Below are 13,287 nucleotides of genomic sequence, written 5' to 3'. Positions count from 1 at the left end.
CAGAAATATTGAGAGGTTAGGCAGTGGGGGGACACAGCCAGGTCACTCCATAAAATAAGTTGTGCCAGGGTGTTTAGTCTCTTCCCACTTTCTCTCTTCTTTCTGGAATTCCAGTTACTCAGATGTTGTTTGTATTATTTCTGGAACTCCTATTATTCAGATCCTGAAATCACTCTCTATTTGTCTCTTTTTTCTCATAATTTTCATTTTATCTCTGCTTTCTTCTCTGCAAAAAGATTTCATCAATTTTATCCTCTGTTTTATTGAATTTTTCATTATTTGCTGTTTTTTTTTAAATTTCAAATTTCTAGGGGGCACCTGGGTGGCTCAGTTGGTTAAGCATCCGGCTTCAGCTCAGGTCATGATCTCCTCCTTTGTGGGTTTGGGCCCTGCGTCAGACTCTGTGTTGACAGCTGGGAGCCTGGAGCCTGCCTCAGGGTCTGTGTCTCCCTCTCTCTCTGCCCCTCCCCCTCTAGCGCTCTGTCTCTGTTTCTCACTCTCCCTCTTTCTCAAAAATAAATATTAAAAAATTCTTTAATTTCAAATTTATAAAAAATTAAGAATGAAAACTTTTAAAATAAATTAAGAATCATTCGCATTTCTGAGAGATCTTTTGTGTTTTGTTTGCCTGTTCTTTGCATAGAGCAGCAGCCTCTCTTACCCTTTGGGGATATATCGATTTTTTTTCTTCTTTCAAAAAAATTGCGTTCCCTTTCCAAGTTGCTTTTTTTCCTGTTTGGCTCTCTGTCTTTCATGTTAATAGCTTTCCACAGATAATCCTTGGTCTGTCCATGTCTGAGAGCTGGATTAGGAGAATGAGGACTCTGCCTGGAGTGTCTGAGCCGGATGGAGCTCGGAGCTGAGGGTGATTGGCTCCTGCTTGGGGAGCCCCCAGGCCAGTGTCTTGATGTGGGTGAGACTCCCCAGAGAAGAGGTAGCCTCCTGCCCATATAGCAAAGGCCTGACTGCCATCTTTCTGGAGTCAGACCTGGTATGGACATAATTTGTGCAACTCCTTGCTCCCAGAGAGGACCCCTGTCTTCAACGTGTGGAACATGGAATGGAGGTGGGCATTCGGGCACTACCTCTTCTCCAACAGCTCTTACCCAATCCCCCCTCATTTGGCACCCCCTTTACTCCAGGTTTGGTGCTGGCAGTGCCTGAGAATTTTGAGGATTTTAGTGGTACAAATTTGGTCAGTTCTCAGTTTATCCCATGGCTGGTGTAAGACTTGGGATCCTGCCCATCTACTTTCTAGGAACCCAAAATTTGGGATTGCTCTTGTCTTTTGGTACTATCTCTGTGGATTTATGGTTTTTTTGAAAAAAAAATTGCTTCCCATTTAATGGGATTTCAGGAGGAGCATAATTAACTACATGTGTTTAGTTTCCCCTCTTAACCCCTTTTCTGTATTTAAATTTTTTTTTTATTTTAGAGAGAGAGAGTGCATGTTCGCTGCATGAGTGGGGGAAAGGCAGAGGGAGAGAGAACGAGAGAGGGAGAGAGAGAGATTGTCTCAAGCAGGCTCACCGCTTAGCGTGGAGCTCAACTCGCGGCTTGATCATGATCTGAACTGAAATCAGGAGTCCAATGCTCAACTAATTGAGCCATCCAGGTGGCCATACCCTTCTCTATATTTTAAATCTAAGCTGGATCTCTAATTATGCCCACATTTTCATTCCTAATATTACTTATGGTTTATTTGTGCATTCTCTCTTTTTTCTTGATTAATTTTGCTGGAGATTTGTCAGTTTTATCAGTTTTTTTCAAAGACTCAACTTTTTTTTTTTTTTTTTTTTTTAACACAATTTATTGTCAAATTGGCTAACATACAGTGTGTAAAGTGTGCTCTTGGTTTTTGGGGTAGATTCCCATGGTTCATCGCTTATGTACAACACCCAGTGCTCATCCCAACAAGTGCCCTCCTTAATGCCCATCACTCATTTTACCCTCTCCCCCACCCCCCCTCCACCTTCAGTTTGTTCCCTGTATTTAAGAGTCTCTTAGGGTTTGCCTTCCTCCCTCTCTGTTTGTAACTATTTTTGCCCCCTTCCCTTCCCCCATGGTCTTCTATTAAGTGTCTCAAGATCCACATATGAGTGGAAACATATGATATATGTCTTTCTCTGACTGACTTATTTCATTCAGCATAATATCTTCCAGTTCCATCCACATTGCTGCAAATGGCATGATTTCATTCTTTCTCATTGCCAAGTAGTATTCCATTGTATATATAAACCACATCTTCTTTATCCATTCATCAGTTGATGGACATTTAGGCTCTTTCCATAATTTGGCTATTGTTGAAAGTGCTGCTATAAACATTGGGGGTACATGTGCCCCTATGACCCAGCACTCCTGTATCTGTTGGATAAATTCCTAGTAGTGCTATTGCTGGGTCATAGGGTAGGTCTGTTTTTAATTTTTTGAGGAAACTCCACACTGTTTTCCAGAGCGGCTGCACAAGTTTGCATTCCCACCAACAGTGCAAGAGGGTTCCTGTTTCTCCACATCCTTGCCAGCATCTATAGTATCTTGAGTTGTTAATTTTAGCCACTCTGACTGGTGTGAGGTGGTATCTCAGTGGGGTTTGAACTGTACTTCCATGATGATGAGTGACATTGAGCATCTTTTCATGTATCTGTTGGCCATCTGGAGGTCTTTCAAAAAATTTATTTTATTTTATTTTTTGTATTAAATATAATTTATTGTCAAATTAGTTTCCATACAACACCCAGTGCTCATCCCAACATGGAGGTCTTCTTTGGAAAAGTGTCTATTCATGTCTTCTGCCCATTTCTTCACTGGATTATTTGTTTTGCAGGTGTTGAGTTTGGTAAGTTCTTTATAGAGTTTGGATACTAACCCTTTATCCTATATGTCATTTGCAAATATCTTTTTCCATTCTGTCAGTTGCCTTTTAGTTTTGTTGATTGTTTCCTTTGCAGTGCAGAAGCTTTTTATCTTGGTGAGGTTCACTTTTACTTTTAATTCCCTTGCCTTTGGAGATGTGTTGAGTAAAAAATTGCTGCAGCTGAGGTCAAAAAGGTTGTTGTCTGCTTTCTCCTTTAGGGTTTTGATGGTTTCCTGTCTCACATTTAGGTCTTTCATCCATTTTGAGTTTATTTTTGTGTATGGTGTAAGAAAGTGGTCTAGTTTCATTCTTCTGCATGTTGCTGTCCCATTCTCCCAGTACCGTTTGCTAAACAGACTGCCTTTTTTCCATTGGATACTCTTTCCTGCTTTGTCAAAGATTAGTTGGCTATACATTTGTGGGTCCAATTCTGGGTTCTCTATTCTATTCCATTGGTCTATGTGTCTGTTTTTGTGCTGATACCATACTGTCTTGCTGATTACAGCTTTGTAGTAGAGGCTAAAGTCTGGGATTGTGATGCCTCCTGCCTTGGTTTTCTTCAATATTACTTTGACTATTTGGGGCAAAGACTTGACTTTCAAAAGAATGTTACCTGCAATTGTGTAGTGTTTGTATGTGCCCATTGGATCAAGTGTATTATATCTGTGGATTCTGTAGTCAGTATTCTAACCAAATGTTTGTGTGTGTCATCCAACAATTACCAAAGTGGGAAATTAAAATCTTCTATTCTGGTGATGTATTTTTCAGTTCTTCTTGCAGTTTTATGTAAAGCTACTTTATTAGGTAATTCTGAACTTTGAGGAACTGAACTTTTTACTAGTCTGTAGTTCTAGGAATACTTAATGCTTTAGAGCCTGTTTTGATTGATATTAAGAAAGTCATGCATTTTTTTCCTTTTGGTTGTTATTCATCTTGTGTATAATTTTTTTCTCTTTTTAGTTTCAACCTTCCTGTGTGTACTTCTTGAAACTAACATAAAGGGAGATTAAAAGTCCCTCTCTGATATTCTTTGTCTTCACTAGAACATGCTAGTACAGTCATTTCTAAAATCTTGTAGACATTAGGGTTACAGTATAACAGTTGTGTCCGTTTAGGCAAATAATTCAAAGGAGTGGCCAATATTTTATCTTCAGGGTTGTAAAAACACAATTCTCAAACGAAGATACATGCTAGCATTTGTTAAAATTTTATTCAATGTAGTAAGGAAGGATCCAGAAGGAAGCCAAATTGCTGATTGTGTGAGAGTGTCTGAGGAATAAGGATTTATATAGTCAGTTGGAAAGGAATGTGCAATAATATTGCCAAGTTACGTACCAGATGGGCCAACTTTCTATGGGGTATAACCGTGTCACCTCTGGGTTAGCTTCTCTGCTAGACAATAAAGTCCTGACAACCCTCTGTCCCTCACCTGGCTGGCTGTGAGCTGTCCATACCTCCAAGGGCTGAGGACTGTTAAAAATTCTGTAGCAGCAGGGGCGCCTGGGAGTCTCAGTTGGTTAAGTGTCTGACTCTTGATTGCGGCTTAGGTCATGATGTCACTGTGAGTTTGAGCCCCACGTGGGTTGACAGTGAAGAACCTGCTTGGGATTCTCTCTCTCTCCCTCTCTCTCTGTCCCTTCTCTGCTAGTGTTCTCTCTCTCTCTCTCTCTCTCAAAATAAATAAATAAACTTAAACTTAAAAAAAAAAAACCCAGCTGGGGCGCCTGGGTGGCTCAGTCGGTTAAGTGGCCGACTTCGGCTCAGGTCATGATCTCACGGTCCGTGAGTTCGAGCCCCACGTCGGGCTCTGTGCTGCCAGTTCAGAGCCTGGAGCCTGTTTCAAATTCTGTGTCTCCCTCTCTCTGACCCTCCCCTGTTTATGCTCTGTCTCTCCCTGTCTCAAAAATAAAATAAAATGTTAAAAAATATTAAAAAAAAAAACACAAAAACCCAGCAAAGTTACATGCTCCAAAATGTCCAATGAGGTCAAGCAGGCTTCTTAGAAAACATTCTGGGATGATATTAAAAAAAAAAAAAAAAATCAAACAATCATCATTTTGCCTGTATTTAAGTTTGGGATGAAGTGGGGTTTTTTTTGAATGTTTATTTATTTTCAGACACAGAGAGTGGGGAGGGACAGAGAGAGAGGGAGACACAGAATCTGAAGCAGGCTTCAGGCTCTGAGGTGTCAGTGCAGAGCCCGATGCGGGCTTGAACTCACAATTGTGAGATCATGACCTGAGCCAAAGTCAGACACTTAACCTACTGAGCCATAAGGCGCCGCTGGAAGACTTTTTTTTTTTTTTTTTAAAGTAATCTCTGTGCCCAACGTGGGGCTTGAACTCACAGCCCCAAGATCAAGAGTCACATGCTCTACTGACTGAGACAGCCAGGCACCCCCAAATTTACATAAATGGAATCATATAGTATGTACTCTTTTTTGGTTTGGTTCTTCCACTCAGCATAATTATTTTCAAATTCATTCATGTTGCTGGGTATATAAATCATTCCTTTTTACGCTGAGTAGTATTCCATGGATCGGCTGTACAATAATTTTTTTTTTTTAATTTTTTTTCCCAACGTTTATTTATTTTTGGGACAGAGAGAGACAGAGCATGAACGGGGGAGGGTCAGAGAGAGGGAGACACAGAATCGGAAACAGGCTCCAGGCTCTGAGCCATCAGCCCAGAGCCTGACGCGGGGCTCGAACTCTCGGACCGCGAGATCGTGACCTGGCTGAAGTCGGACGCTTAACCGACTGCGCCACCCAGGCGCCCCGGCTGTACAATAATTTATCTGTTCACCTGTTGATGGACATTTGGGTTGTTTTCAGTTTGGAGCTATTACAGATGAAGCTGTTACTAATTCTTGTTCAAGTCTCTGTGTGGACATGTATTTGCATTTCCCTCTCTCAATTTCTTTTCTTTCATTCCCATCCCCTATTTATCTTCCTCTCACATGCAACCTTGCTAATATGTTTGATTTGTATTCTTTTGTTCATATGTATTTTTATAAAATGTTTACTGTTTTGTGAACATCTTTTCGTCTATGAAAATATTTTACTAATCCAGGTACAGAACTGGTCTTTCTGTATTTAGTTTGGGGGAAAAAAAGGGGTGTTCTTGTTTTTGTAACTTATTTTTCAAAAAGATATGAATTTGTCTTTGCTATAGAATCATCAAGTTCAGTTCTCATTGCTCAATACCAGGCAAAGCCATGGAGGCGCTGTGTAATGACCATGGAGCACCCTAGGTCATTTGCTTGCCTCATGTCAATTTGAGCCCTGGGAAAAAACCTAGACCCTGAGTGGTTGCATGGGTAGGGAGGCATGGCCCGGACTGTTGGGTTATCTGCAGAGGACATTGTGTAAGGAAAAACAAATTTCTCTTGTATTATGCCACTGAGATTTGGGGCTATTTTGTTACTGTAACTTTGTCTGTCCCGTCTTGCCTACTACAGACTGAGTACAGTAACAAAGGAAACACAGTGAATAGAAAACTAAAACAAGATAGACAGTTGGTGCAGTATATTTGCAATCACAGTAAATATGACTTGGTTATATTTCCTGATAGATATGAGATAACCTAGAAAGAACTAAAAAAAAAAAAAAAATCCAATGTTAAATACAGGAAAGTAAAGTTGAAAGTAAAGGGATGGAAAAACATATCCTAGGAAAATGCAAAAAGACAGGAAAGGATATTGCTCCCAATATCAGTATTAGACAAAATGTAATTCAAGATTATAAAAGAGGCACCTGGGTCACTCAGTCGGTTAAGTGTCCAACTTCGGCTCAGGTCATGTTCTCATAGTTTGTGAGTTCGAGCCTACGTCAGGCTCTGCACAGACAGCTCAGAGCCTGGAACCTGCTTCAGATTCTGTGTCCCTCTCTCGCTCTGCCCCTCCCTTACCCATGCTGTCTCTCTCTCTCTCTCTCAAAAATAAAACATTAAAAAATTAAAAAAGGATAATAGAAATGTTCGTATTTATAAGATTCATATGATTAATATTGAGCCAATTCTATTTCTGACAATATAACTTTGAAATATTGAAAGTAGAAACCGATCTAGAATAGAAGTGTTTGATGAATTTGGAACCACTGTAGGAGATTTCCACGACTCTTTCAGAAACAGAACCGATAAACAGGCTTTGCAGGACTCACTGGGCACACTTGTGACTGTTTCTCTTTGTCTTTTTGAACCTGTTCCATAGTTCTGGTTCTTTCTCTACCTCTGGTCCCGTTACTTCACTGATTCCCTCTGGTCACTTCCAGATGCAAACAGGTTTCAACTCCACAGTCCCAGTGTCCAGTTACCTGCAATAATGAAAATATTGAACATGAAATAAAATTAAATCTCCCCTACTGCAGCTGGGATGTGCTTTGGAGACCATGCTCTGGGGACATGACGTAGTGCTGTGGTCTGCTTCTCTTTCCCAGTTGCCAACTGAGATGTCTGAATCTGCCAGGGGTGAGGAGCAGGAGTTTGGAGATGGTCGGCAGAGAAGAGAAGGAATGATAGGATAGGCCTGGTACCGTCCTAAGAAGGAGACTGGCTGTCTGGGCCTGGTGACTGACATTCATGTGACTTATGGGGCACTTTCCTGGGTTCTCCACACCTCACATGGCTCTGGTGAATGTGCTGTCATCTTGCATCCTGACCTCCTTAGCCCTTGAAATCTTCCTCCAGCTCTGCTTCTGCTGAGGTCTCTTTGCCTTGGGGTGGATGTTTTGTCTAGAATCTAACCCCATACCTATTCTTTCCCACATCTGGTCCAGGAGAAACAGTCAAACAAGTTTGAATGGTGGCCTAGCTCATGGCAGCAGAAAGCTCCAATGTCAGAGCATCAATAAGCCATGATTCTTGCTCTTTAGATTTTGGGGAGCGTTGGTCAGATGGGTCTACAGTTTGAGCATAATGAGTAAGAGATAATCCTTTGTCATGTTAAATTGCTGTAACTTGTGACCACAGAATCGCCTATGTTCCACTAACTGATTCAGCAGAAACCAGGGAGGGTAGGGGGTGATAAGCTGGATAGCAAGATGCATAGAAAACATGAAATAAGATGGAATGGTACCCCCACCCCTTTTGACATGAGGCTCCTCCCTCACCCTGCCCTTGGGGATGGGAATCGTAGCTTGGTAGCAGACAAAACCAAAGAAATCCTCTTCACGAGGCCCTCTGATTTGCTATGCTCCTTATCTTGACATATTTTTTATATGAGTGAAGGGTGCCCTGTGGATGGGCTCAAGAATCACATTGTCAGGTTACTTAGATATTATTTTGTAAATTTTTTTTCTTGGTTTGCTCTCTGAAATGATTTTGTGATCCGATTTCTATTGGGTCTTTGCACTTCTGTTGAAACTTCTAATTTAACATCTTACTACATAAATACAAATAAGTTTATAAGGAATTTGAATACCCTCTCATACAGGTTTAACTAATACTTGGTAAGCCATTTGGTAAACCTCACTTTTAATTTAAGAGACGAAAATTTATAAAACCTAGCCAATGAAGAGCTAACACACATTCTTTAAGGATACACATGGAACATTCATAAAAGTGCACTTATTGGAAAGAAAATTGTGATAAGTTACCAATGGCAAAAAACATACCATTATGTTCACTGACTACTATGCAATAAAATTAAAACTAATCTTAGAAAATGACATCCAGAACACCTGGGTGGCTCAGTCGTTAGAGGGTCAGACTCTTGATCTTGGCTCAGGTCATGATCTCACGGTTCATGTGTTTGAGCCCTGCATCGGGCTCTGTGCTGATGGTGCAAAGCCTGCTTGGGATTCTATTTCTCCTTCTCTCAGCCCATCCCCAATTTGTGCCCTCTCTCTCTGAAAATAAACAAATAAACATAAAAAAGAAAAAAGAAAAAATAAGAAAAAAGAAAATGATATCCACCCTGTCATCTATATTGAAAAATTATACCTCAGTGTAACTCCAAAAAATAAAAATGGACATTCCTGTGAATTATGGTCGAAATGCTATGCATTTCGAAGTGCAGATTTTTGGCTTTAAATGCATCTATTAGAAAATAAGGAAGATTGTAGATAGTCTTAGCTTTCAAGAAATTCTAGAAAGGAAACAAAATAAATCCAAAAGAAATAGAAGGAGGAAATTAATAAAGAGAAGAACAAAAATGGGTGACAGAGGCAATAGGAATAAACTGAACTGATCATTCAAGATTGATTCTTAAAAAAAAAAAAAACAGAAAAGGGAACAAATATTTGAAAACCTCAAAAAAAAAAAAAAAAAAAAGAAAAAGAAAGAGAAGGAACAATGTTGGGAACCTAGCTACAGACAAGAATATTTAAAAAAAAAGTAGAGGAAGAAGAAAAAGAAAGGAAGAAAAGACTATCTTAGTATCAATAAAGTGAAAACTTAGATGAAAGACATTTCCTATGGAAACATAATCAAAGTTGGCTCAACCCATGCATGAGATGGAAAAGGCATTTATGAATATCTACAAAACACCCAGATGTTACTTGTGAGTAAATATTACTAAATATTCAAGGAATAAGAAAGAAATACCAAAAAACCAAAATGTTTCTAGGATGACCAACCTTGATTTGCCTGGGACTGGGGCAGATCCTGGGGTGTGGGACTTTTGGCTTTAAAATTGAGAAAATCCTGGGACAATTTCAGGAATTGTGTAGACAGATTGGCATGACTCTGATATCAAAATGGGACAAAGGTAAGAAGAAAATTGGGATCCAAGTTAAGTATTAGCAAACTGAATCCAGCTGTTTTAAAAATAAAGTAATTTGGCAAAAAGGAATAGATGAAAGTGTTCTGAAATTGATAAAAAATAACTTCCAGAAATAACAGGAAACCTCACGCTTTGTACTGAAAAACATTAAGGAAGTCTGGGTGGCTCAGTCTGTTATGCATCCGACTCTTGATTTTGGCTCAGGTCATGATCTCACGGTTCGTGAGTTTGATCCCTGAATCAGCCTCTACACCAAGCATGGAGCCTGCTTGGGATTCTCTCTCTCCCTCTCTCTCTGCTCCTCCCCACTTGTGTGTGCACGAGTGCGCGCGCTCGCTCTCTCTCTCAAATAAACAAAAAAATAAAAGTGTTCTCAGTATGGTAGAGAACAGACAGTATATTTGCTTGACATAGCACAGGAGATATTATCCAAGATAACGAGGCCAAAAGTATGCAAACATTGGAGAGGAAGGAACAAAACTGTAATTTGTAGATAATATTACTGTCTATGATGAAAAGCCAACCATTGATGAAGAAACTATTACAATGAATAAAAGAATTCAGCTAGGTGGCTGGGCAGAGTTCCTAATCACTAAGAGTAACAAAGTAGAATACATAGAAAAATAACTGATACTATTGGGTGCTTTCCTATGTAGCTGATTCTGCACCATGCACTTGTGGTATGGTTTTTTATTTGATTCTCAGAACAACTTAATGAAGTATATCTATTGGTGTCCATGATTTGCCAATGCGGAAACTTTTTGGTCTGAGTAACTTGTGTGCACAGGTTTAAGTGGTAGAAACAAGAACTGAACCTAGGTATTTCATTCTAGAGTTTCCTCTGCTTTCCATAATAACTTAATTCATGATGACAACAAATAAATGTAAGATACTGGTGACAGGTACAGTTAAATGTCCTCCCAGATCCTTACTTTTTTTCCCCCATGGTGTAGACTTACAGCCAGAAGCGGCTGCTCAGCCAGGGCATTTCCCAGACTCCTTTCCACCAAAGTGGGGCCATGTGACTAATTTGGCCAATGAAATCAGGCAGAATGATGTGTGTCACTTCTTGGTCAATGTGGTTAAAGGAGGGGATGTATCTTCTCTGTCTTAATCCTTGCATGGCTGGGTGTCAACACCCAGGGCAATCTTAGAAACCTAGTGTTGAAGATGGCAAAGACTTTCTCAGCATGGGACCTGAATGACTATGTGAAAAAGAGTTTATAAGGCAAAAACCAAACTTCGTTGTGTGAAACCACTGAAATTTTGGAGTTCTCTGTTATGTGAGCTAATGTTATGTTAACTAATACAAAATGTCCAAGATTTATGTGAAGACACTTCTAAAATTTTTGAGAAGAACACACAGGATTAGGACAAATGGATACCAAATGTCTGGATGAGACAACTGATTACTGCAAATATCATAATATTTCAAAATATTATTTACCCTAAATTTCTCTAGTTTAAATATAATACTTGACTAGACAATTTTATCATTTATTTGGAAAGTTAAACTAAGAAGATAAAAACATTTTGAAAGAGAACAATAAATGGTAGGAACTTGCTCTTTCACACATCAAATATCAAAGCCTATTAGAAGATTGTGATTAATGGGGCGCCTGGGTGGCGCAGTCGGTTAAGCGTCCGACTTCAGCCAGCTCACGATCTCGCGGTCCGGGAGTTCGAGCCCCGCGTCAGGCTCTGGGCTGATGGCTCAGAGCCTGGAGCCTGTTTCCGATTCTGTGTCTCCCTCTCTCTCTGCCCCTCCCCCGTTCATGCTCTGTCTCTCTCTGTCCCAAAAATAAATAAACGTTGAAAAAAAAAAAATTAAAAAAAAAAAAAAAAAAAAAAGAAGAAGATTGTGATTAAATCATAAATGGCACTGGCACAGAAATTGACTAACAAATTGGTGAAACAGAACAGGTAGATCACGAATAGACCCACGGACATGTAAGAATTTGGCATGTGACTAACTTGGCATTAAAAAAAATTTTTTTTAATGTTTATTTTTGACAGAGAGTGAGAGATGGAGCATGAGTGGGGGAGGGGCAGAGAGAGGGAGACACAGAATCAGAAGCAGGCTCCAGGCTCTGAGCTGTCGGCACAGAGCCTGACACGGGGCTCGAACTCACAGACTGCGAGATCATGACCTGAGATCATGACCATGATCATGAACTGAAGTCGGACGCTCAACCGACTGAGCCACCCAGGCGCTCCTAAGTTGGCATCTTAAATCAAGAAAGAATGGAGGGATGCCTGGGCTGGCTCAGTCGGTTGATTTTGGCTCAAGTCACGATACTAGGGTCATGGGATTGAGCCCTGTGTTGGGCTCCGTGTTGACTGTGGAGCCTGGTTAAGATTCTCTCTCTCTATCTCTCTCTCCCTTTGCACTCTCCCCCATTTGCTCTCTCTCTAAAAAAGTATAAAGAATGGAGAAATACAAAACTTTTGTAAAGAAAATTGCCACCCATCTTGCAAAAAATAATGTTAGGTGATTTCACACTCAGATTATTCTCAAAAATAAACAAATAGGAAATATAAAAATAGTGTAAAAGGTTATAGGAAAATATATCCTTGGAGTTATGGAAGTTCATAAAGGAAGTTTTTAAAAAGCCATAGAAAATATTTACGAACGATAACATGAAAATTAATATATAATGTATGGTAAAGGTGCCATAAATAAAGGAGAAAATACTTACTAAATATATAGCAAGCAAATAATTAATAATCAGAATATGTGAAAAAAAACCCCACAAAACACCTAAAAATTTATTTAAAAATGACAACCCAGTGGAAGAATGGGCAAAAGAGTACACACCAGTAATTCACACAAATGTCCAAAAAAAAAAAAAAAAAAAAAAAAAAATGCTCAGCTCCACTGATAACTAGAAAAATGCAAATTAAAATAATATAAGGATATAATTTCTTGACCATTAGATTGGGAAAAGTTGAAAAGGTTGCTAATATAAAATCCTGGACAGAGTGTGAAGAAATAGCTATAGTTGTATTTTTGGTGGTATGGTTTTAAGGCACCATATTTTGGCAACACTGTTAAAATTTTAGAAGCATGCACCCTTTGATACAATTCCGCTTCTTGACTACTCTAGGAATCTAGAGTGAATCTAGGAATTGATTCACTTGTATATATGAAGAGTTATATAGAAGGGTATTCATTGTGGTAATATAGGTAATGGGAAAACTTAAAAATAACTCCAGTGTTCGCCCTAAAGTGAACTACAGGACACTATGAAATTGGAGTGATGTGGAGATAGATAGGATACTTAGAGATAAGACACATCATCAAGTTAAAAACACAATCTTTATAATGCCATTTATAAAGTGTGAAAGGAAAGAAAACCATAAAATGAATGTTTATTTCTGTTTGTGCTTATATATGTATGTAGATGCAGAGAAAAAGGTAAGCAGCAGGAGCCTAGGGGTGTATAGGGGTTTTGGAGACATCTTTTACAATAAGATTGTATTTGTGTATTGCATAGATAATTTAATAAATTAAAATAGAAAAAGATGTAAACACTGATGCTTCAACTCCAGAAATTTTTATTTGGATGGTTTTGGTGGGAATTGGTTGTGTGTGTGTGTGTGTGTGTGTGTGTGGGTGTGTGTGTGTGTGTTTGACATCTCTCTGGGTGATTTTGAGATCATTGGCTTGAAGATTGAGTTGTTGGCTATTGGAGATCACATATTATAGTCTT

The 13,287-nt window shown here is 39.3% G+C and overlaps 1 protein-coding gene across 2 annotated transcripts in view; it reads left to right on the top strand.

Annotated features, from left to right (window-relative positions):
• The window catches only part of HSD17B3 (hydroxysteroid 17-beta dehydrogenase 3), a 48,345-nt gene that overhangs the window by 16,255 nt on the left and 18,803 nt on the right, over positions 1-13,287 (top strand). The gene's annotated exons all lie outside the window — the stretch shown is intronic.

Source organism: Leopardus geoffroyi, chromosome D4, assembly GCF_018350155.1.
Source record: "Leopardus geoffroyi isolate Oge1 chromosome D4, O.geoffroyi_Oge1_pat1.0, whole genome shotgun sequence".
Lineage (NCBI taxonomy): Eukaryota > Metazoa > Chordata > Mammalia > Carnivora > Felidae > Leopardus > Leopardus geoffroyi.
The sequence above is the reverse complement of the archived record's forward strand: the minus strand, read 5'-3'. Positions and strand labels throughout refer to the sequence as shown.